Genomic DNA, 24,066 nt, shown 5'->3' on the forward strand with positions numbered 1-24,066 from the left:
TCCATGGTAATGCACCACAATGTATCTCTCAGTTCCCCAGACGAGGGATACTTGGGTTGAGCAACTTTGTGTTGTGTGTTCTGCAAGGAGTGAGGTCCGTGTTAACTAGACCCTGGCTTTCAGACCCTAGTTCTCAGCCCCAGAAAGATCAGCTAATCTAATGTATTCTAAATAACTATCTTTTCATATTTCTTGTTTGCTAGCTAGCTTTTACTGAGCATTATTTCTGTAGGGTTGTGAAGTGGCACAAAGTACATAGAGGAAAGTATGGAACCTAGAATTTTAACCACCTGACTTCAAATTTAATATTGAGCAGGTTCTTTAATCTCTCTAACCTGATTGTAAAAAGGTAATAAGTACATCTACTTACAGTCTTGTTGTGCTGATGAAATGAGGTAATATATCTAAAGGAATCAAGCAGAGTGCCTGGAACATATTAAATAATAACATAAACTCCCATTCACACTTCAGTCGGTGTTTTTATTTTGAAGTATTTATTTATGGACTTTAAAATATTTCTTCTTTGGGTTTTTTTTCCTTCTTTTTCAGCTTCTTTTTCCCTTTCTCACTTTCAAGCAGGAGTTGGTTGTAAGGGAGACAAGTGGCAGAGCAAAACATGAAAGCACCCTCTAACACTTCCCCACATTTGTTACACTAAAAGCCCCAGACTAAGTGTCCAGAAGAAATGTAGAGAAGGATTGCGCCTCTGCTGCATAGACATTCTTCCTGGGGGTGGGAAAGCGGCAGGAGGAGAGAAGGATAGATAGTGCAGAGGGGCTGGGATGAGAGAGACAAGTACATCTAACGAGGCCCCAAGATGGTAGCAAAACCCCAGAGAGGAAGACCCCAGAGAGGAAAGGGAGCAGGGCACACATCTAGCAAAGTCAGACTTGACACAAGCTTACCAAAAAATTCCTGTGCCCCAAGCATGAGCCAGGGGGCCATCCGGACCTGATGAGGCCATACAAACAAGGATGAGGAACATCGTAGCACAAGCATGAGCCAGGGGGCCATCTGGACCTGATGAGGCCATACAAACAAGGATGAGGAACATCGCAGCACAAGCATGAGCCAGGGGGCCATCCGGACCTGACGAGGCCATACAAACAAGGATGAGGAACATCGCAGCGGCATTTTTGCTGGGACTAATGATGAATAAGTTGCACCCTCTGCCCCGAATCTGAGTATTGTGTACATTCCCATGCACTTGGCGCAACCCCGGGAACTGAGTGTGGGTGTTGTGGGGGGAGAAGGGACCCCAACAAAGATCTAGAGTTTTTGCCCCTTTTTCTTTCAGTCTAATGGAAAAGATGCCAAATGCCAGAAGCTGAGTAAGAGACAATTAAGAAAATTTTATGTCTTGCACACCTGAGCTCATAAACCCACTATAGTTGTAATTACAGAGATAGAACACAGACATGATTTCCCCCCTTATGTTATGTCACACATTTATCAAATTGAGATTCATAGATACTATCATTAAGTAAAGTGGTCATAATTAAATCCAGTTTTTATAAGAAATGATGAAATCCTTATAATTCTAAATTAGCATCTCCAGTAGTCATTTCCTTATGAAAATGCATTACCAATTTATACTGCCTTAGTCCCTTGGAAAAGGAACACATTGGGGAAATGTTATATATATATATTTTAAAGATTTTATTCATTTATTTGACAGAGAGAGACACAGCGAGAGAGGGAACACAAGCACGGGGAGTGGGAGAGGGAGAAGCAGGCTTCCCGCGGAGCAGGGAGCCCGATGCGGGGCTCGATCCCAGGACCCTGGGATCATGACCTGGCCGAAGGCAGACACTTAACGACTGAGCCACCCAGGCGCCCTGGGAAATGTTATATTTTTTATAACAATCTCCATTTACCCCAGGCAAACACACAGAAAGTAAGACGTTTTACCATGCATATAATTAATTGCTTCCCTGAATATTTGCTGTCATTTTTACTCACTATTTACTTATTCATTCATTTGTTAGTTCACTCACTCACCAAGTGCCTAGCAGTTTCCAGAGACTATGGTCAAGGCATTAATGTCATCTGGATATGTACAAAGTCTTTAAGTACTCTAATCTGACCCTTCCTTTATTCTTGACATGTATCTGACCTCCATTTTCTGAGGATGAAAATCAGGCCCAGGGAACATGCCTAAGTCTCTGACAGAGTTCAAGGGTTCAGACGCCTTTCATTAGGAGAAAAGAATTCTAAATGGTGGGAGCCCCACTGTTAACCTACAGAGAATTCCCAGAATCCTACTAAAGGCACTTTAAAAAAATAGAGTTTCTGCAATAATGGAAAGACATACTAACACTGTCATTCTACTTGTACTGTGAGGAGCCCCTGTAATAGCAGAGGCTGACAAGTCTGTTTGGATAAATTAAGAAACACCCTGAAATAAAACTGATAATTCAAACATTTGAAAAGAAAAATACTGCAAATATTTGGTGGTTGCTTTCTCTAAAATAAAGACGTTTCTTATTTGCTGGCATCATGGATGATCAGAATAAGAAATTTAAAATATCTAAGAAAGAGTTCTTGTTTAAAACCTTAAAGTATATTTAGGAAGACATTAGAGCTTCACACAATTCCAATCTTCACTTTTAAGCCTTAGATTTTTTTTTTTAACCAACTCAGACTGACCCTGAAGTTCATAGGCCCTTGTTAATAACTGCCCAGAGAAGGTAAGTCTGCGATGGTAGTTGGGCATTGCCAAATAGTAGTCATTTACACAAGTAAATTCTCCTCGCTGGGAGATAAAGTGCCCAGAAACAAAGAGGATGCTACTTTCACTAACAGCAATCTAAATGGAATTGGTAAATACAATTTGGAGATTTGAATTCAAGATTAAAAGTTGCAAGATCTGAAAATTAACACAAGAATGTTGAAAAATAGCTGAAAAAGAGATTAGGCACATGGAGTTCAGCTCGAGGTTGGGACATCTTATTCATGATAGTACCTCCCCACCCCCTACCACAGAAAAAAGCCTCTCTCTTTGGCTCATGGCCACTCAAAAGCGTCAATCTAGGTAGCTGCTGGGATGGATCTTTCTGGTAAAACAATCACAGAAACAATGTAATAATGTAACTTACGCTGCTCTGCCAAAAGCACAAGGAAAATATGATCTGCTGTATGGAAACTTAGGTGTGCAGATCTTGGTTTCAGATTCCTCATTTATGAATCGAGTGTTGAACTCCATCTCATCTAAACTCTATGCTTGTACTCGGTCTAAATTGTTGTGATGTAGGACATAATCACCACATACGATGAAACAATTTTCTCCGAATTTAAAAAGTTTCCTGACACTCAGGAGTCTTTCATGTCATAGCTTTATCCTCCTGGACTCTTCTGGCCCCTCAGCGACATAATCCGTCTCAATCCATGATGTTCAGTATTAAATAACTGTTCCTGAAGTAAATGACTTCAGAAAACAACTATCGTGTCTCAGAAAATTCAAGGAAACTGTTTATAAAAATGCTCTATTACAATCCAGTGATTACTTGTATTTTGAGAAGAAGAGGACGTTCACTTCATTAGGAAAAATGTCAGGAAAATAAATCAGTTGTATTTATTTAGACAGGAAGCTATAGATACATTGATAATACATATAGTCGTCATATAGATACACTGAAAACATATATTACATACTGTCTATAATAAACCCACTTTAAATATAAAGACAGGATAAAAGTAAAAAGTTGGAGAGGGATCTGCCATGTTAATACTAATCTAAAGAAAACTGGAATAGCTACATTAATTTCAGTCAAAGTAGATTTCGGAACAAGGAAAACGATCAGGGATAAAAATGGACACTACATAAGGGAACCAATTCTCCCAGAAGGCATGAAAATCTTACATGTGTATTCACCCAACAGCACACTTCTATGATACATGAAGGAAAATCCTAATATATCTGAAAGGAGAAATAGACCAAATCACAATTACATTTCGAGACTTCAACATTCCTGTCTTGGGAATTGATGAAACAAGTAGGCAGATCAGTAAGAATATACATGACCTGAACAGCACAATCAAATAGTTTGATATAATTGATATTTCCAGGACATTTCACCTGACAACAACAGAATACACATCTTCTCAAGGACACATGGAATATTCACTAAGATACACCACATTCTGGGCTATAACAAAACCTTAACACATTTAAAATAATAGAAATCATGCAAAGTGTGTTCTTACACCACAACAAAATTAAAACTAAAAAAAAAAAAGTACTAGAAAGAGATCTGGAAAATTCCCAAGTATTTGATAATTAAAGAACACACATTTAAATAACACGTATGTCAAAGAGAAACCTCCAGAGAAGTTTAAGCATATTTTGAACTAAGTAAAAAATACAAATATTAAAATTTGTGAGATACAGCTAAGCAGTCCTTAAAGGAAAATTTGTACCATTAAACACATATATGAGAAAGCAAAAATACCTACAATAACTAACCTAAGCTTCCAAATAATAAAACTAGAAGTAAGAGCAAATTAAACCTAAAGCAAGCAGAAAGGAGACTATAATAAACATCAGCACATAAATCAATGAAATCTCCCCTAAGATCAAAAGTAAGTCAAGAATATCTACTCTTGCCACTTCTACACAACTTTGTAACAAAAGTAGAGCCAGGACTATTAGGCAAGGAAATGAAACAAAAGACATCTAGATTGGAAAGGAAAAAATAAAACTTTATCTACTTGCAAATGACATTCCCTTGTATAAAGAAAATCCTTTCAAAAATTAGAACTGATGAACATGTTCATCAACAAGATTAATATACAAAAATCAATTATATTTCTGTGCACAAGCAATGAAAAATCCAAAAATGAAATTAAGAAAACAATTGCATTTATAATGTCATCTGAAGGAATAAAATATTTATGAGTAAATTTAACAAAGAGGTGCAAAACTTATACTCTGACACCATAAAACATTGTTGACAGATATTAAGGAAAATCTAAATAAATAAAAAGACATCCCAAATTCATGGATTGGAAGACTTAATATTGTTAAGATGGTAATCCTCCCCAAATAGATCTATAGATTTAATGCAATCTGTATCAAAATTCCAGCTGGGTTTTTGCAGATATTGACAAGCTAATCTTAAAATTTATATGGAAACACATAGGACCTGAAATAGCCAGAACAATCTAGAAAAAGTTGAAAAAGTTGGAGAACCCAGATTTCCCAATATCAAATTTTAATGCAAAGCTATAGTAATCAAGACTATGCAGCATTGGCACAGGGATAATCAACTGATTTTCAACAAGGGTGGTAAAGCAATTCGTTGGTGAAAGAAGAGTCTTTTCAACAAATGATTCTGGGACAACTTGGTAGCCACATACAAACAAATTAAGTTGAATGTCTTCCTCATACCATAAACAAAAATTAATTCAAAATGGGCCATATACCGAAATATAAGAGCTAAAACCATAAAATTCTTAAGAAAAATATGAGAGCAAATCTTCATGACTATGAGTTAGGCAAAACCTTCTTAGATATGACACTAAAAACACAAGAAACAAAAGAAAAAATGTTAATTCTGACTTCATTAAAATTAAAAACTTTTGTGCATGAAAGGACACTATTAAGAAGTGAAATGGCAACCCTAGAATGGGAGAAAATAATTGCAAATCATAGATCTGCTAAGGCTCTAGTATCCAGAATATGTAAAGAACATTTGCAACTCAATAATAAAAAGACAAATAACCCAATTAAAAACTGGGCCAAGGACTTGAACAGATATTTGTCCAAAGAAGATATGCAAATGGCACAACAAATACCTGACAAGACATTCCACACCATTGGTCAATAAGGAAATGCAAGTCAAAACCAGAATGAGATACCATTTCATACCCACTAGGTGGGCTTCAATCAAAAATGAATGAAATACTGAAACATGTTATTATACAACTTGGATGAACCTTGAAAAACTTACGCTAAGTAAAAGAAGGCAGACAGCAAAAGTCATGTATTGTACGATTCTTTTTATAAATTTATATATTTAGAATAGGCAAATCCATAGAGACAGAAATAGAATTTACCAGAAGTTGAGAGGATGGGTAAGTGGGGAGCCATTTCTTAATGAGTATGAGGTGTTTTATGGAGTAATGAAAAAGTTGTGAAACTCGAGATAGCTAGTGATTGCACAAAACTGTGAATACTAAACACCACTGAATTGTGTCATTAAAATGGTTACTTGCATATTATGTAAATTTCACTTCCATTTTTTGAAATAGGGCAAGTTGCAGAGAGATCCATGTAGAATGAAACCAGAGAGCACTAAAAACAGTGCATACCTTGTTTAGGAATAGATATATATTTTGTAACAATATAAATTATGGGAAAGAAAAACTACAGAATGAAGGTGGTAGTTATCTGGAGATGGGAGTCGGAAATGTGCTCAGGTAATGATGCACAGGGTCTTTGTAACATTTTATTTCTTAAACTGGGTAATGGGTCTACAGGTGCTTGTGTTTGTTACAATATTCTCAATATCTTACTGTAAGTCTGGAATATTTCAAATAAATATGGCTTGCTTAAAAACTTTTTAGTTTAAGTATGCTGTAGACCAAAAAATAGTGTAAAATTTAATGAATTTTCACAGACTCACTGCAACTGTATAACCAGCACCGGGATCAAGAACCACAGCACTGGTACCCCAGCACCAAGCCCCTTGCAGGGGTTACGCATTGACTTCCAACACCACCAAAGCGGGTATATTTTTAATAAAGAAAACCTCCATAGTGTCTTAAGGGGGTGGGGAGTTGGGATGGAAATTTTCTACTTTTCATTTAATACCTTTCTATATTGTTTGGATTTTTGCCTTTATCTTTTTACCCCCATTAACTCTCTATGGACAAACCTGAACACCTTGGCTTAAAGCTTCTCCACCTACCGGTGATTTTGACCTCTACTCCGTTCTTGCTTCCCATTGCCCTGGCCAGACCCTAACAAAGTTGGGTACTTTGTAGTTTTTGAATCTGAGGCGCCTTCTTTCCGGTGTCTCATCATGACCAACACCTACTCCAAGGTACTTCCACCTCCTGAGCCTCTAATACCTCCTTTTTCCAGTCCTCAGTGACTCTCCTAAACACACACCACACACACACACACACACACACACACATACACGTGCAGGAATGATACTAGTTATTATTTCCTTAGTGACAGACAAATAAACAAAGAGACAAATATGACAAATATTCTGATAAAGGTATACCAGTCAGTGACCGAGGGAAACTTCCTGAAATAAATCCCATCCCCTTGAGGAGGGAATGTACTTCATCTCTCTCCAAATATCAACAGAACCCATTCCGAGAAAAATGGTAATTTATGCCTTGAGGAACCTCCTAGTTGCCGATGGCCTTGCCCCATCTTCAGATAAAATCACCGTGCCATGTTTTGAGATCTGAAGCATTTCCTTTCTGCTGATTCTGCCTCCTTTTCTCCGTTTTCCTTCCTGGAGCATCCTCTTCTTTCACAGAGTTACCCCGTCTCCTCTTCATGCCGGTGGGGAAAGCAGGCTGATTCCTCCTTTTAGCAGTTCCCATGCTCCACATTTTCTTCTCTTCATAGAAACTGCTCAGTGACTTCCCCATGCCTGCTCTCTAGACAGCTGATACTTTGAAAGCAGTGAAAACCTGCCCCGATGTGATAAATAACAGTTTCGTCTGCTTGGCAGTGGGTTACACCTAGGGAAGTGCAGGCAAAGCCGCTAAAAGGCAATATTCCCTGGTTTACCAGGTTAACAAGCAATGACGGGAGAGGAAAAGGTCATGCAAATTGGCAGAGGCGTGGGGCGAGGGTGAGAGAAGAGACTCAGTGTGTGATACATTGTAAAAAATGCCGGTTTTGAGAAAATGAACAAAGTTTCTGAGGAAGACAATAAATTGCTTGGTCTTGGTAACTGGCATCTTTTTAAAAACACATAAAAACAAAAATGTTTCTTAAACGCCCTAATGAGAAAGCTGAAATCACAACTGTATTATTTCATTGACTGCTGCGCTACTCCAACAAGCTGGCGTTAAAAAGTTCGACCTTAAGAGACCCTGTTCAAATAAGTCAGGCAGAGAAAGACAAAGATTGTATTACCTCGGTTATATGTGGAATCTCAAAAAAACCAAACTCACAGAAACCGAGAAGATTGGTGGTGGTGAGGGGGTGAGGAATGGGTGAAGGCGACCAAAGGGTACAAAACAAACTTTCAGTTATAAGATGAGTGAGTCCTGGGGATGCGATGGGCAGCATGGCAACCACAGTTAACAATACTATAGTGTATACTTGAAAGTTGCTAAGAGAGTAGATACTAAAAGTTCTCATCCCCCCGCCCCCCAACACACACACAAAGTAACTATGTGAGTTGGTGAACGTGTTAACTAACCTTACTGTGGTCATCATTTCTCAGTGCAGAGCTGTATCAAATGCTGTCACACTGTAACAGCGTAAGCTTACACAACGTTACATGTGAATTACATCCCAATAAAGCTTTGGCAGGAGCTGGGGGGGGGGGAGACCCTGATCTCAGATTTAGGTTTTCTGTCACATATGTCCGTACCAATTTGTGCTCTATTTCTGCAGGACCTTGGGTCTGTTCTGAGCCACAGCCCTGTGTATATGGCCTGAAGTAGGAGGTAGGAGTGGTTTTCTAAAGCGTTCTGCATTCACCTATGTTTGCATGTCTACACTGACTCTAGAAAACGTGTGGGTCAAATAGTACCTGACTCCTGGATGTTAACTGGATATGCTGAAGGAAGGCTGGGAGGATAGACCCAGAGATGCAGAGCAAGCCCCAGGGTAGGAGCACTCAGGGTAAATCTCTTAGGTGTCCTCTTGGTGGGAGGACCTCAGAGACCCTGTCAGACCACCCAGTGCTGCAAAGCCCTTCACACCTCGCCCCTAACCTAGGTCTGAACTACCACGCAGGGCAAGGGTCATGGCTTCCCAGTCACACCCACATTCTCTGATTTGGAATATTACCCACAGCCTCCATGTTGTCATTCAATTCAGAGAAAGCCTTTCAACGAGGCCACAGAGGTCATGGAGATGACTTGAAGCTCTGGGGAAGGCGCAGTTTCCCATTTCCTGACTTAACATCTGCCACTCAGTTTGAGGTCCCCTTTCTTCCTCTTAGCTTTAAAGAAGAGAAATTATTGAACAGCCCAGGGCTAAGAATAGTGAAAAATCTCATTACATCTTCTCTGTATCTCCTCTCAGAATGCATTTCCCAGTCAATATTCTTGCAACAAATCATTTTTAATTTGAAAGTCACACTCCATCATAAAATGTACACAAATATTAGGAGGCTAGGCAGGGAATTGCTATGCTAAGCATATTGTAAATACAAGCACTGTTTCCCTAATGCAAGAGGAATAAATTATCAATTTATCTTCCCTTGGCTGTCTCATCTGCTTATAAATGATAGCAGAGCTTTAACTAAATATAAATATTGTAGTTCATTAAACAACTAAGATTTCATCCAAAAACAAAAAACATAACCGCGGAAAGCTGGGACTTCTGTCGCCTCTCTGTAAATATAAATAGGGTACAAATTGGTTTAAGTTAAACAAAATCATGTTTAAATGTTCCTTGAAAGTTGATTTTTAAAAATAAAGTAAACCTAAAGACTTGAATGAAGATGAAAATGACCTTTGGCTTTTTTCTACTTTATTGCAATTAGGGATGAAAGCCCCTATTTCCTTGCAAAAAATTGCTCGAAGTCTGTGGAGTTTAGTATTACTTTGTATACCACTTCTCGTAACCTAAAGGAGGAAGAATGAAAGGTATTTCTGGGTTTTGTTTTCTGTATACTTAGGGAAACCGGTCTGAAAGATACCCCTCCAGTGAGTTTGGATAAAAGGGAATCATTTCTGATCCTAAGTGCGGGTGTGAGTGTGTGTGAGTGTAGGTATCTATGTGAGGGGAAGCTGTACATAAGTAACAAAAACACTCAGGTTTTATTTTACATACTTCTGCATAGCATGAATTTTTAAAATTAAGTGTGCATACTACTAGGTCAATGAAAAACAAATTTTAATGTAACAGGTCTGCAAATAATTATAGGGTTTAAAGCTGGAAGAGATCTTGGTGATTATCTCCTCCTCGCCCTAAATTTACCTGTGAGCCAACTGAGACCCAGAAAGGGCCAGTGGTTCTCAGGTAATGCATAATGTAGAACTTCATGATATCACTTTCATGGTCCAGTTCTGTTAAAACTGCTAACAAATTTCTATTTAACATCCAATATTTTTAATGAAAAGAAAAACGTAGAATCAAAATTACATAGAATTCCTATGAAAGAAAACCTAATGCACACTTGCCGCAGAAAGTCACAGATCCTTGGCCCTCAAACGAACATTTCAGTGACCAAGGTTTCACGGAAGCAACAGAACACAAGTCAGAGAGACCCACGTTTTAATTTACTTTGGACATTTCAAAGATGCTCCATGGGGATACAATGTAGGAGGGTGGGAAAAGCCCCGGAGGTAGAATGTTAATGATAGCCAGAGGATCTCAGGTGAGTTGTGACTACCGGGTCTCGGATTTCTTGTCAATAAAATAAAAGAACTGGACTAGAAAACACCAGGTGGCTTATTCACCCTAGGCCTTTATGGAGGGCTGCAAAAGCAGCCAGCAAGGATCAATTACAGTTGAGGAAGAAAAACTGAAGGATCAGAGACAGAAAAGCAGTCCTGGGTGTCAAGGATGAGGGATGAGGCAGGGCTACAAACAGGCAGACAAGTCAAAGGGTCGTGAAATGGATGGAGGGAACAGCTTTGGGAGAGAGAACAAGAGCCTTGATTTTGTGTGGCCCTGGCTGCGTAGCACAGAGGGCTCATAATATTCAAACCAATTCCCACATCATTCTTGAAACTTCTGGCCAACATAAACTATGACAAAGTCTCCTGGTAAAAGTTGAAAACACTGACCTTAGGCTCCATTCATTCATGTATAACATATGCTGCCCTGGCCTTTGATCATTTTCTGTACTGATTATATAACATTTTCCATATGGAGTCTTTGTCTTTTCCAATTGGATTATATGCAAATTACAAATAAAGGCTATATTTTATATTGTGCAACTATCAGGGTACCCGGTAAGGCTATTTCATAACAGGCACTTAAATATTTCTTCATGAATTACTAAATTAATGAATGCAAGCAAGACTACTGCAAGATATCATTTAATTACCCATCCACCCAAAATCCAATCATACATTTATTGTGCGCCTACTATGTGTCAACCATTGACTTAGATGAGGTGGATAAGAAATGAACCTGAAAAGAAAAATCCGTATCCGAAAGATGTCACTCTATATGGCACGTACAGTCAAACGAACACATCGTTATGAGAGCCTGTAACCAGGGGGTACCTGGAAGCGGTGGGAGCAGAAAACAAGGAGGGTCCAGGGTCTTCCTGAGGAGATCAGATGGAGTTGCCAGCGAAGGTTTCACAAAGAAAGTAATATTTTTTCCCCCTGAGTTTTAAAGGACAATTAGGAGTTTTCCAGGAGGACAAGAAATGGGCGGAATTGTGCAGCATAGAGGTGTATGATACAATTCATTAACTGTGTCTGCATTCCAGAATTCCTCTGCTTAAAGCGGGGAAGAATGAAGTTGGAGAATAAACAGCTGGACCGGAAGAGTCTTAGATGGTACAGGAAGAAGTTCCTCACCACCTCACAGGGCGGTGATTCCCAGACTTTTGGATTTTACAGACCAGCATATTTTAAGGACATTTTAAGATGATCAACTTCCTGTTTTGGTTAATGGAATCATTTTTTTTCTCAAACTTACTTTTGCAAATGCCAGCATTTCATAAAGGAAAGGCCCTTTTTTTCCTAAGAGCCCAAAATGTAGAAAATCAAATTTCCTTTAACTTTGATACTTTATATTTTAAAGATTTTATTTTTAAGTAATCTCTACGCCCCATGTGGGGCTCAGACTTCACAACCCTGAGATCAAGAGTCACAGGCTTGGGGCGCTTGGGTGGCTCAGTCGTTAAGCGTCTGCCTTCGGCTCAGGTCATGATCCCAGGGTCCTGGGATCGAGCCCCACATCGGGCTCCCTGCTCAACGGGAAGCCTGCTTCTCCCTCTCCCACTCCCCCTGCTTGTGTTCCCTCTCTCGCTGTCTCTCTGTCAAATAAATAAATAAAATCTTAAAAAAAAAAAAAAAAAAAAGAGTCACAGGCTCCACAGACTGAACCAGCCAGGTGCCCCTAACTTTGATACTTTAAACCTTTACCACACCGGTGCCCATTGCATGAGCTTGACTCTTAGAACCTCAGATATAGCCAATGAGGAAGGAATGAAAAATTTCAAGTAAGAAAATTATACAGTCTTCGTTTTTTTCTAAATAAAAATGACTCTTGCATCCCACTCAGACCATTATGTGTTCTACAAACATTTTCATATTTCCAATTTTGTCTATTTCACTGACTTAACAATATAGGGACCAGGATGTCACAGGTGCATTAAACAGGTGGTGATAGTTATACGGGGGGCAGCAAACCCAAGCGAGATCGTATGTAGCTTCAGGTTCCACATTTGCTGCTAAATTTCCTCATTGAGGCAGAGTAAGGCAGTCCAGAAAGTCACCTCAGACCCCTGAGAGAATGCTATATTTAAGCATTCTGAAAATTATTTGAAAATACAGAATTTTAAATAACTTTTAGACTTAAATCTGGATCATTAGGCTCGTGGATCAACTTGATTTGTTTGTTGGTTTGTTCATTTATATCCTATTAATTCTACAGAGGAGCCCAAGTAGCCATACTTCAAGGGATCTTGTATTTTTGTGATTAATGGTGACATATAACCCCAAATCAAAGAAATGCTAAGTGATGGATGAAATTCTAAAGCTTTACAAGTTCAGTCCACTCGGAATTCACATCAAAATGTACAGAGGCACATCCCAGGCTCATGCTGAACCTGCTAAATTGGGCAGTAAATCTCATGAGAGTTCAGCACATGAAATCTCTGGTATTTCCTGCTTTTAATTTGTCTAGAAATACTTCAAGGATAGCTTTTCTTATCATATTTCAGAACATGTCCTTGTAAAATGGAGACACATAGAAGAGATTTAGTTTGCATTAATAAGGTTGGCTCAAATTTGGCTTAAGATTAGTTGTTGTATTACTAAGTCCAATTCCATGTATCCCTTAACCAAAAGGAGAATGGAGAACTTCTCACAAATAGCAAGAAGCTATGTGATAAGGAAATATGAGGTATTCTGTAGTTAAAAAAAAAAAGGAAACTACTTACAAATCCAAAGTTATATAACAGAAATTCACAGAGAGAGAAATACTTTTAGTTGGAAAGACTGAGAAACTATCTCCCAAAGTCATCAAGTTCTTCATACACAGCTTTTAAAGCTTTTTTAAAAAAATATTTATTTATTTATTCGAGAGAGTAATAGAGGGAGAGTATGTGTGCAGAGGGGTGGGGAGGGGCAGAGAGAGAATCTCAAGCAGACTCCCTGCTGAGCACAGAGCCTGACTCAGAGCTCCATCTCATGACCCTGAGATCATGCCCATGAGATCATGACTTAAGTAGAAATCAAGAGCTGGCCGCTTAACCAACTGAGCCACCCAGGTGCCCTTAGCTAATAATGCTTTTTAAAAATCCTTCCCCATATTCTTTTTCCTTTCTTTACTTGGATACCTAAAATGTCAAGATTCATTGACCCACAATCCATACCTGGTGCCCCAAAGTGGTATGTTCACATTTTCTTACTCCAGTGGTTTACTCTTTGAAAGGAAGCTTCAGTAATCTGGCAACAGGCAAGCAGAGGCATGCAATAAGAAATGAAGGACACGGGACCCTGGGTGGCTCAGTCGTTAAGTGTCTGCCTTCAGCTCAGGTCATGATCCCAGGGTCCTGGGATCGAGTCCTGCATCTGGCGCCCCGCTCAGCGGGAGGCCTTCTTCTCCCTCTCACACTTCCCCTGCTTGTGTTCCCTCTCTCACTGTCTCTCTCTGTCATATAAATAAATAAAATCTTTAAAAAAAAAAAAAAGAAATGAAGGACAAAGAACCTCAGCGTTCATGCTGATAATGTGCTTGACTAATTAATGAGCCTTAACCGCCATGTTTTTTTTTTCGTCAAACTCTATTAGGTATAACCTGGGATGTGGCAAACATGTACTTTTTTTTTTTCAGTATGTCACTGGTGCTAAGACAACTTTGCTTAAAAATTTTTTTTCCATCTACCCTCTCTAATCTTTGAAAAGTTTTTGAAAGTCAAAGTGTGTTCTACCGACGCAATGACTGTTTTCCTTTTTAAGGGAAATTTCATCTTCCTGTAATCACTGATCCACTGAATCAATGATATCTTCCATTCATAACTCTAAATGCAATGACTATTTTTCTTAATGCTTTTATTCATATTCCAAAATTCTTTGACACTTGCATCCCAGATCAATCAGTTCTATAGGAAGCTATTTACTTTGGATTAGGGAATATAATGGTCAGATTATAGTTGCCAAACTAAGTGACTACTTCTCAGCCTAAGATCTATTTACGTAACAGCATCAGTGATTAAAGGGAAACATTGCCCATCACATAGGGGATCTCATAATTTTCTTTTTCAAGTTAAAAAGACTTGACTAGCTCAAGAAGACCCTAGAATGATCATTTTTGTCTTTTACAATAGGAGAACCCAGCCCCCTCCTCGCCCCACCCCGTTTTGGGATGAGAGGAGGGAAATGGAGACAGACAGACAGACAGACAGACACACACACACACACACACACACATGCATAGACAGAATTTTAGATTTTAGATTGTAGTTTTGTTTTAGTCAAGCACACTAGTATATCTTCTATTTGTATAATATAAAACAGTGCCTTACGGCTCCACCTTCATTAGTTTTCTCTCTTATTCAACAGAGATTATGCCTACAGTTCCTAGTTTGCCCCAGCTTAATTTATATTACAAACTGGAATTTGCTCAAAGCATGATCAATTTTATTTTTATAGCTTTTCTGGTATTCCAAGGAATCAACCTTCTGTCACCACCTTCCAACAACTTTGTTCTTTAGAGTTGAACCATAAGATATTTTTTTAAAGATTATATTTATTTATTAGTCAGAGAAAGAGAGAGAGAGCACAAGCAGGGGGAACGGCAGGCAGAGGGAGAAGCCGGTTCCCTGCTAAGCAAGATGCCCGATGCGGGATCGATCCCAGGGTCCATGTTTGCCACATCCCAGGTCCCTGGGAGGACCCTGGGATCATGACCTAAGCTGAAGGTGGTCGCTTAACCGACTGAGCCACCCAGGCATCCTGAACCATAAGATATTATAACAGGTTACTGGAAGCTAAACCCTTGGCTCTAGTTAATTAGCTGTTCTATAGAAAACTTAGACCGGACTTTTGTTGGCAAGTAGTTAAGTTTCTCAGGGAAAGAAGGATCTAGTGGACTTCCAGCAGGGACAGTTCATGTTTCTGGGGGGCCCGAGGCTTGTACAAGTTGGAGGGTCACTTTTAAGAAAAAGAACATGAAATTACAAATACAAAATTAGGTACATTTTAGAATGAGAGAAACAATCACAAGAAATGTGAGGAGTCTTGGACTTTTCTTCTGAGATCTCTTGCCAGAAATGCTTACAAGAAATTCTTCCAGATTGTTCTCTGGCTTCCTCTTCCCAGCTTGAACATAACCAGCAGCTCCCAGCATCCTCCATGGCTCTGCAAGTGAGGGGCCTTCTATCTTCTTATGAGGAAGTCTTCAGAAATAATATAATATTGTTTGTAGTTTGGGCGCCTGGGTGGCTCAGTTGGTTAAGCGACTGCCTTCGGCTCAGGTCATGATCCTGGAGTCCCTGGATCGAGTCCCGCATCGGGCTCCCTGCTCAGCAGGGAGTCTGCTTCTCCCTCTGACCCTCCTCCCTCTCATGCTCTCTGTCTCTCATTCTCTCTCTCTCAAATAAATAAATAAAATCTTTAAAAAAAAAAAATATTGTTTGTAGTTTTTCCTGACTTTTACAAGCCTTCTAGAATTGAGGATGGGCCAAACAACTTGAATTGAGAACATTGACCATTGAGACCTCTTGGGAATTTTATAAGAATACTACAACCTACTTTCAAAAAAAAAAAAAAAAGAATCCTACTTTCTGTGAGGAAAGGGAGGGAGGAGAACTCTCCTGACTGGGCAGTTAATAATTGCCCAGTTAATAATAAATGAGTAAAACAAAGATAGACCTTGGCTTCTCTACTCATATGATAACTGTTTTTGTTGCTTATCCAGCTTTTGAGGGCCAGCCTTCCTGTTAGATTTAAAATCAACAATTTCTTTACACCTGATAATATGGGTTTTAATATGAGAGTCGACTGGTAACTTTAATAAAAACTAGGCCTACTATACAAATATTAACACAAAGAAGGACCTCATGATTCTAAAACCTAAAATCAACCATTCTGCAACCAAAGTTGTATTTTTTTTATTAATCTCTCCAACTTATAACAGCTTTATGACTACTTATTTCCACATAGCAAGTCTCTCCATTCGGTTACTTTAGAATACGTTTTGCAAAAGATTTATTTCAGGAGATATACCAAAAACCTGTAACTGCACTTTTGGGGACATAAAAAACAGTCAAGATGAGTACAGAATACCAATTATTGTAGGTTTATGAAAAGGGGTTAGATTTTGGTAACATGTTTGTCCATTTGTTCATGCATGGGGCTAGATTCAAATTTTATTTTGAGGAAGTCTCTTGGTTCTGCTTGGGAGAGTCCCTTGGTATCATAGGTGACTATGAATTCAAGCAAGTATCCTTGTGAAACCCTTAATTTTCATAGAAAAAAAAGTCTTCTCACCTCTATAACACACACACACACACACACACACACACACACAGGAGAGAAACTTGCCTGGCAATCAAAGTATATGGTTCTGCACTTATATATAGTGTGACCAACTATTGCCGTTTACTTGGGACTGTCCTGGTTAATGCTGATAGTTCTGCATCTCAGAAAACCTCTCGGTCCTGGGCAAACCAGGACAGTTGGTCACCCTACTTATATGGTGACATATACATGTTGTCAAATAAGTCCCCACTACTGCTAGATACAAAAAAAAAAAAAAAAAAAATCCAGATTGGAGTTGGGTTTTTAGCCTAGAACTTCCAATTCCTTAAATGTCTGTAACTTGAAATTATAGTTGACCATTGAACAACTTGGGTTTGAACCGCGTGGGTCCACTTCTATAGGGCTAGTTTACAGGGCAGAACTGTCACTACACTTACTCTTCCTTAGGATTTTCTTCATTTTTTTAAAGATTTTATTTATTTGAGAGAAAGCATGAGCAGGGGGAGGAGCAGAGGGAGAGGAAGGGTAAAGAATCTCAAACAGATTCCGTGCTGAGCACGGAGCCCCACGGGGGCTTGATCCCACGACCCTGAGATCATGACCTGAGTCGAAACCAAGAGTTGGATGCTTAATTGACTGAGCCATCCAGGCGCCCCATGATTTTCTTATTAGCATTTTTTTTCTCTAGCTTACTTTATTGTAAGAATTCAGTACATAATATATATAACATACAAAATACGTGTTAATCAATGGTTTATGTTTTCAGTAAGACTTCCGATCAACAGTAGGTTATTAGTAGTTAGTTTTGGGGGGAGTCAAAATTTTTATGTGGATTTTCAAGTGTGCAGGGGGTCAGGATTCCCACTTTCGCATCATGCAAGTGTCAACTGTATAGTTAAAATTCGGTGTGCATATACATTTTTCTGTTGGAAGGCCCACAGTTTCCAACAGATTTTTAATGGGATGCACCTAAAAAAAAAATTAAAGAAAGCTTATCTATGGAGGATTGTCTGAACTATGTGTAGCCTATTATTTGTCTAAATATTCTAATTGTTTTGCCTCACTGCACTTTGGATAAGACCATCAGTTATTAGAACCACCCAGAGATGGTTACTGCTATAAGGATGCTGACAAGGACATTGTTTATTATGTCATGCTGTTCCTTTAATAAGGAGCCTTGGAAAGAAATATCTGCTTTGTCTTGCTATCGAAATTCATTTTCTTCTTCTGAGTAAGTTTGCTTTTTCTCTTATACACATAGCTGACCACACCCCCTCTTCTTACAGTCTTCTAGACACCTCAGAGCCAAATACCGGGCCTGCCGGTAGGAAGTACATAACACTTCACAGTATGCACTTTGCTTATTAAATACATTCCTGGTTCTTTTTTAGGTTCCTGGCCTTGTTTTCCCTTTGTCTCATATTTCTCTCCTACTTCTAACATTTATTATTCTATCAGTTAGGAATTAGGTTTGGCCGTGAACATAAGAAACTCCTCAAATAGGTGCTTAAACAAGTAGGATCTTATTTTGCTCACATGAGAATCTTTCCTTCAGGGCAAAGACTCTCCTTCTGCAATTGTTGTCTTGTGCTCTTAAGATAGCTGTTCTACTCCAGCACTGAATCCTTATTCCTGGAATGAAGACGAAAAACAAATATCAAAAGGTATGTACCATTCCTGCTTATTTTCATTAGTCTGAACTTTATCATATGATCAATCCCAGGTAGAAAGGACACTGAATTTTTTTTTTTTTCTGGGCTCATTGCCACCTGAACAAAATGAAAAAATCAGGGTTTGATTAATAGAAAGACCTGGACAATCACAACCAGCCATGACCAACACAATTATCTTTTTGAATTTATAAGCCACTACATCTATTTTGGCCTGAGGTTGGGAGGTCACAATAAAAAATTTAAATGCATCAAATTGCAATAGACAACTGCAAAAGGTTCTCAGATAGTTTCCCATATGATGTAATTACAACTCAGGTGAATGAGGTATAATTCCGGACCTAACATGACTTCTAATTCAAAATCTCAAAGCTGTTTCATGGCTGGGGGTGGGTGGGGGGAGGACCTCCAGCAAAATTTTGTATAGAGTTCCTGTTCTTAGCTAACTGCAGAAGAAATAGATTCAATTCATCATTCATGTTGAGTGCTTTATGCCACGTACTGTGCTGGTTTCTGGGAATCTGAAAATTAACACGTTTCAGTCAGTTTCTATGTCTAACATGTACAGTCAGGTAGGAGCACCAGGGAGCAAACCCACAATTGTGACAGCGTTCGATACGCAATATGGGAGTTGCATGCGCAGGACACTGTGAGAGCAGGGAGGAACCAAAACCTGCCTGGGGAGGAAGCACAGGGGAGACATTCTGGAGGAAATAACACTTGACCTTGAGGATGATTTGGGATTAGCACATAGATATGCTGAAGAGAGAATTCCCAGGCTGATGTGCCTAAGTGGAGAGATTGCGAGTAGCCCTAAAATATGCATGAGGTAGCAAAGCAAGAGATGATATTGGAGAGTTCCAGACTCCAAAAGGCACATGTGTTGGGGGTATAGTTCAGTGGTAGGGCATTTGACTGCAAAAGGCACGTGTGCTGAGCTAAGGAGTTCGGATTTTACAGGCAATGGGGAAAATAGCAAAGTTTTTTTTTTTTTCCTCTTACGGAAAGGAGTCATATCCATATATTTGAATATTAAAAAGGCTACTTTGGCAACTGTGTACTTGATGGATTGGAGACAGCAAGAGGGCTTGGGAGGCTGTATGGTCCAAGTAAGAGAAACTGAGACTGAACCAGGGCAGTGTCTCTGGAGGTGGAGTGGAGAGCACAGGTTTGAAAGCTGTTAGGACTTAGGAACTGATCACATGAAGTAGAAGAGCATTACTAGGGGTTGAGAGTAATGCCATCTCCAAGTTTATGACTTTCTAAACTAGGCATCTTGGTCAAAGGTTGAATCTCATTTACCGGGAAGGAGAATAAAAGGCAAAGATCTGGGTTTGAGATTGGGAGTGGAGGGGAGAAAATCTTAGGAGTGTCATAAAAGGAAGAGATCATTTCCATTTTTATGTTGGAAATAGCTCTGGAAAACCCATTTGGGGTCACCTAGAAGCAGTCAGAATTTTGTTTTTAATTTCTGCAGGAACTTCCTATGGCAATTATCCTCTCTCCCTTCTTTATTTCCATGCTCACCTTCTCTGTGGGCTCCTTCCATGTAGCTGGAGTTGCATTCCTGCATGCTTCCCATTCTCATCTCCAGCCTCATCTTGAAAACTCCCCACTTTTTCTCTGTGCTCCAGCCATATAGCACTTCCTACCGGTTCCAGGTATTTTCTATGTGCTAACCTACCTCAGGGCCTTTGCATAGGTTTTAAAGTATGCTTGAATGCTGTCTTCACTCCACCATTCCTTCCACTTGGCCTTCTTTTTACCCCTTCTCAAACCCATAGGCAATTGTTGTTCTATATTCCCAGAGCACCTGATATTTCACTATTTGTCTCAAAATTGCTTACTTGTTTAAAATTATCCATTTAATGTCTGTTGTTCCTGACGGACTTTCACCCCTTGAGGTCAAGCGCCCTGCCTTTCACAGAGCTTAGCTGAAACACTCAGTAGACAGTAACTGATGAACTGATGATGTACAAGTCTTTCCCATCTTAAAAAATGAAAATAACTTCTTCCTGGGCCTACACTCATCTATGGCTTCTTCCGTATATTTGTTTACCACTGAGCATCTTGAAAGACGTTCTAGAGCTTTCCCAATGGACATTGGCAAACATGTAGAATGGGAGCTAGGCAGAGAAGTCAACATAGACCAGGCAAAGAAAGTATAGTAGAGGCCTGAACACTTCCCTAAACACAGAGTGTTCTATAGTCACTATTTTCATAGTATCTTCTACCATTTGTTCATCAACCCATGGCAATCTGACCTTGAATCCCTGTCCCTCCACTGAATCTTCAGGGCAAATGTACCTGCTGAACTTCTCTTTAGGAAATCTAACAGTTGAGCTGCAATTAGTTAGGTGACCCTTCCACAGCATTTAACACTGTGGACTTTCCATTCCTTTGCTGGCTTCCCTAACACCACCTACTCTTGGAATCTTCCGTGACATTCTTCTCTGTGTTCCTTTACTGTCTTTGTTCCTATGACCATATAATAAATGCCAACTTCTATCCTTAGTTCCATTAGCTTCTTACTGTACACCGGAGCAATCTCACTCATCTCCAACATTTGGGCTGCCGTCCATAACATTTCCCATGGAATGTTCCATTTCTTCCTCTGAAATATGGGTCCATATTAAGTGAAGTAGGGGATGTGATGGAAAAGGTCTAATTTAAGTGGAGATAAATTTGTTGAGTAGGGGGCATAGAAGTTTTCCAGAAGATTTTCTCCTGGGACTGACTGTGGGAGGTGTGGAGTAAGGAAGCGAGGGGTAAAAATGCACATTGCACCAGTTGGCTGGTGCTTTCTCTAGCAGTTCCTGGAAGCCAGTTTGGCTTAGTTCAGAGAGCGGCAAGGGCTGGGTCTGCCCAAGGCTGGAGGTTTGTATGCCAGGTTTTGGGGGGAAGCAAGGGGGAAAGGGTAATGCTGGGGAGAGGATAGGTGAGGATACAGAATGTAGAGCATTAGCTGCAGAGGTAGAAAGAGGAGCCAGGAACTGGGAAGGCACTGGTAGACTGGGAGAACATTAGTGACCAAGGGATGTCCAATTCCTATAGCTTAAAGAGTGTTCTCGAAGAATTATCTCCATAAATAAGAAAAAGGGGGAGGCAGCCAACTCTCATCCTTTGCTGACTTTAGCTTATTCTCTTTCTTCTGGCATGCTCTCCTTATACACCAGAATCATAAGAACAATGACACCATGAGCACTGGCTTTTGAGTCATACAGGTCTAGCTCCCTACATACCATGTGACCTTGGGCAAATTCTTCAACTTCTTTAAGCCTAAACTTTTGACTAGAAAAGATGATAACAATAGTCTTTTACTCATAAGGTTGATGTGAAAATTGCATGAGTCCACACATAGAAAGCTCAGGAAGGTACCTGGCACATAGTAAATGCTCAATAAAAGTTAGGTCTTATTACTAACATCTGGAGAAATTCGTATTTGCCGAGGATTACCCACTGAACATGAAACATTTTAGACACTGTTTCTATTATAAGTTGTGGATTCTAACGGGGATTTTATACCCTGGGAGTATAACCTTTGTTGAATTAGCAGAATATTTGAATTGGCTGTGACTCGTTGCTCCGGTCTAGGTCTGATTCTATGTGCCCAACTGGGCTTTTATTTCAACCCTGGAATACAGAAAGCTTGAGATTTACAAACTAGTAGAGAGACAGGCAACTACATTCTGAAAGCATACTTCCTTGCCCAGGGGTGACAACATACACTTCTCATTTGTCAAATTAATGTCCCTGGCCTCCTGGCATCGCTTCAGCATGACTTCAATTGGAGTTTTGGATGGATAAGAATTTTCTTGAGCTAACTGTTTTTGTCAATCACTGGAACCAAGCAATTTTGGAATTTGCCGTGTCAGCATGACACTGTGTTCACTTGTCATTCTTCATAACACCACGAACAGGAAGACAGTTACCAGGTTAGGTTTGGGAATCAGACAAAGCTGGTGTCTCATTCTGGCTATGCCACTTATTGGCTTATGACTTAAAGCAATTTACTTAATCTTTGTAGGCCTTAGGGTATTCATCTGTAAAATGGGATAATAAGAATGCCTACTTCATAGACTTTAAGTCACTTGTGGTGACTTAATATATTAGGAGATAATGTATACACAGAGTTCTAGCACATCGTCACTACTCAAACATGTTGGCTACTACCACTGTTTATTATTTTTTCATCAATCTCATTCATATGGTTTTATCCACCCCAGTGATAGAGCAGTCAGAAAAAAAATACGAGTTATATGATTAGTATTACTTAAAAAGAAGTACGGCTATCAGTATTAGTCCTCAAGCTAAAGACTTCAGAAGTTTCTAGTGAATCATCAAAATAGGACCTTTATTTTAAAACAGTGCACGAATAAAGCAGAAAAGTGTCCCTCTAGATGGCTTCTCGGCAATCGGGCCGTACCATTTCTGCTCCTGGGCTCAGCAGTCTTTGCTGTGGTTGTGATTGTGTTTGCTGTGCTGTCACAGTGTTGGTCGTGGTGGAGTGTGTTTGCATCAACATCTTTAGGCAGACAGTACGGGCGTCTCGATCCTGGGTGGGAATCCAGAGAACAAGCCACTTCTGTCTCTACACCAGGGGACAATGCCCCTTTTTTTCCCGTCATTTGAGTTCAGCTAGTATTTCCATGTCTCTGCTGACCAAGGCGAGGGAGGACAACACTGACTGATAAGTCCTCTAGCACCGAAGCAGTGCTTTTTGGAGCGGAGTGACAGGTTTGCAGTCCATCTTTGCAGCCCAGACCTGGGAACCAATCCAAAGTTAAAATATGCAGAGGATATTCCCAAGCATCAGCACCCGCTGCCTCATAGCTCTCAAGGACGGGCTCTTCTGCCTTGTAATCAAGCACGATCTCTCTTCTGGGGATTTAGCTGCTTTGCTTTGTTCTTTCTTCAAGAAGAGATGGAGGACAGAACTATGGGTGGGCATGAAGGAGAGTGAAGGGGCCAGCATTTCCCAATGACAATCCATCTCCTATATTTTATACTCTTAGAAACTCTTAAATCACCACACCTTTTCCAAAATATAATTCTCTTGGATTCTGAAAAATGACTTTTAAAATGGGTCATGTTGTATTTATCAACTCTAAAATATTCTTTTTTGAAAAATGACATGTAAAATTATTCACCATCACTGGGAAAATGGTCACTTCCAATAAGGAGAGCTATGGATCCCACCTAATCAGATTTCATATTTTGTTCTAAAAGGCAAAATTAATTTTTTTGATGTGTCTAAATAAGTGTTTAACATCACTGGAGGTAAATATATAGTTAGAGTTTCTAGATCAGATCGTATTTGATTGCAACAGTAAAAAATAAGTTACTCTACGAATCTGTTATTATCTCAGCTAAATAAAATATTTATGTAGGCTGGTTTCTACAGAGCACAAAGTTTTCATTGACGGCTGCTCCCTGTTTCTTCAAGCTCAGTAATTCTCCAAGTGAGACTACTCAACACAGACCAAAGTTCTATTCATCATGCACATTTAGTTCTATGGATTTAATTTCACATTTACATTGGCTCACTATAACTAAGCAGCAGAAATTCACTAAA

The sequence above is a fragment of the Phoca vitulina genome, unplaced genomic scaffold (genome assembly GCF_004348235.1).
Source record: "Phoca vitulina isolate PV1807 unplaced genomic scaffold, GSC_HSeal_1.0 scaffold1, whole genome shotgun sequence".
Taxonomy (NCBI): Eukaryota; Metazoa; Chordata; class Mammalia; order Carnivora; family Phocidae; genus Phoca; species Phoca vitulina.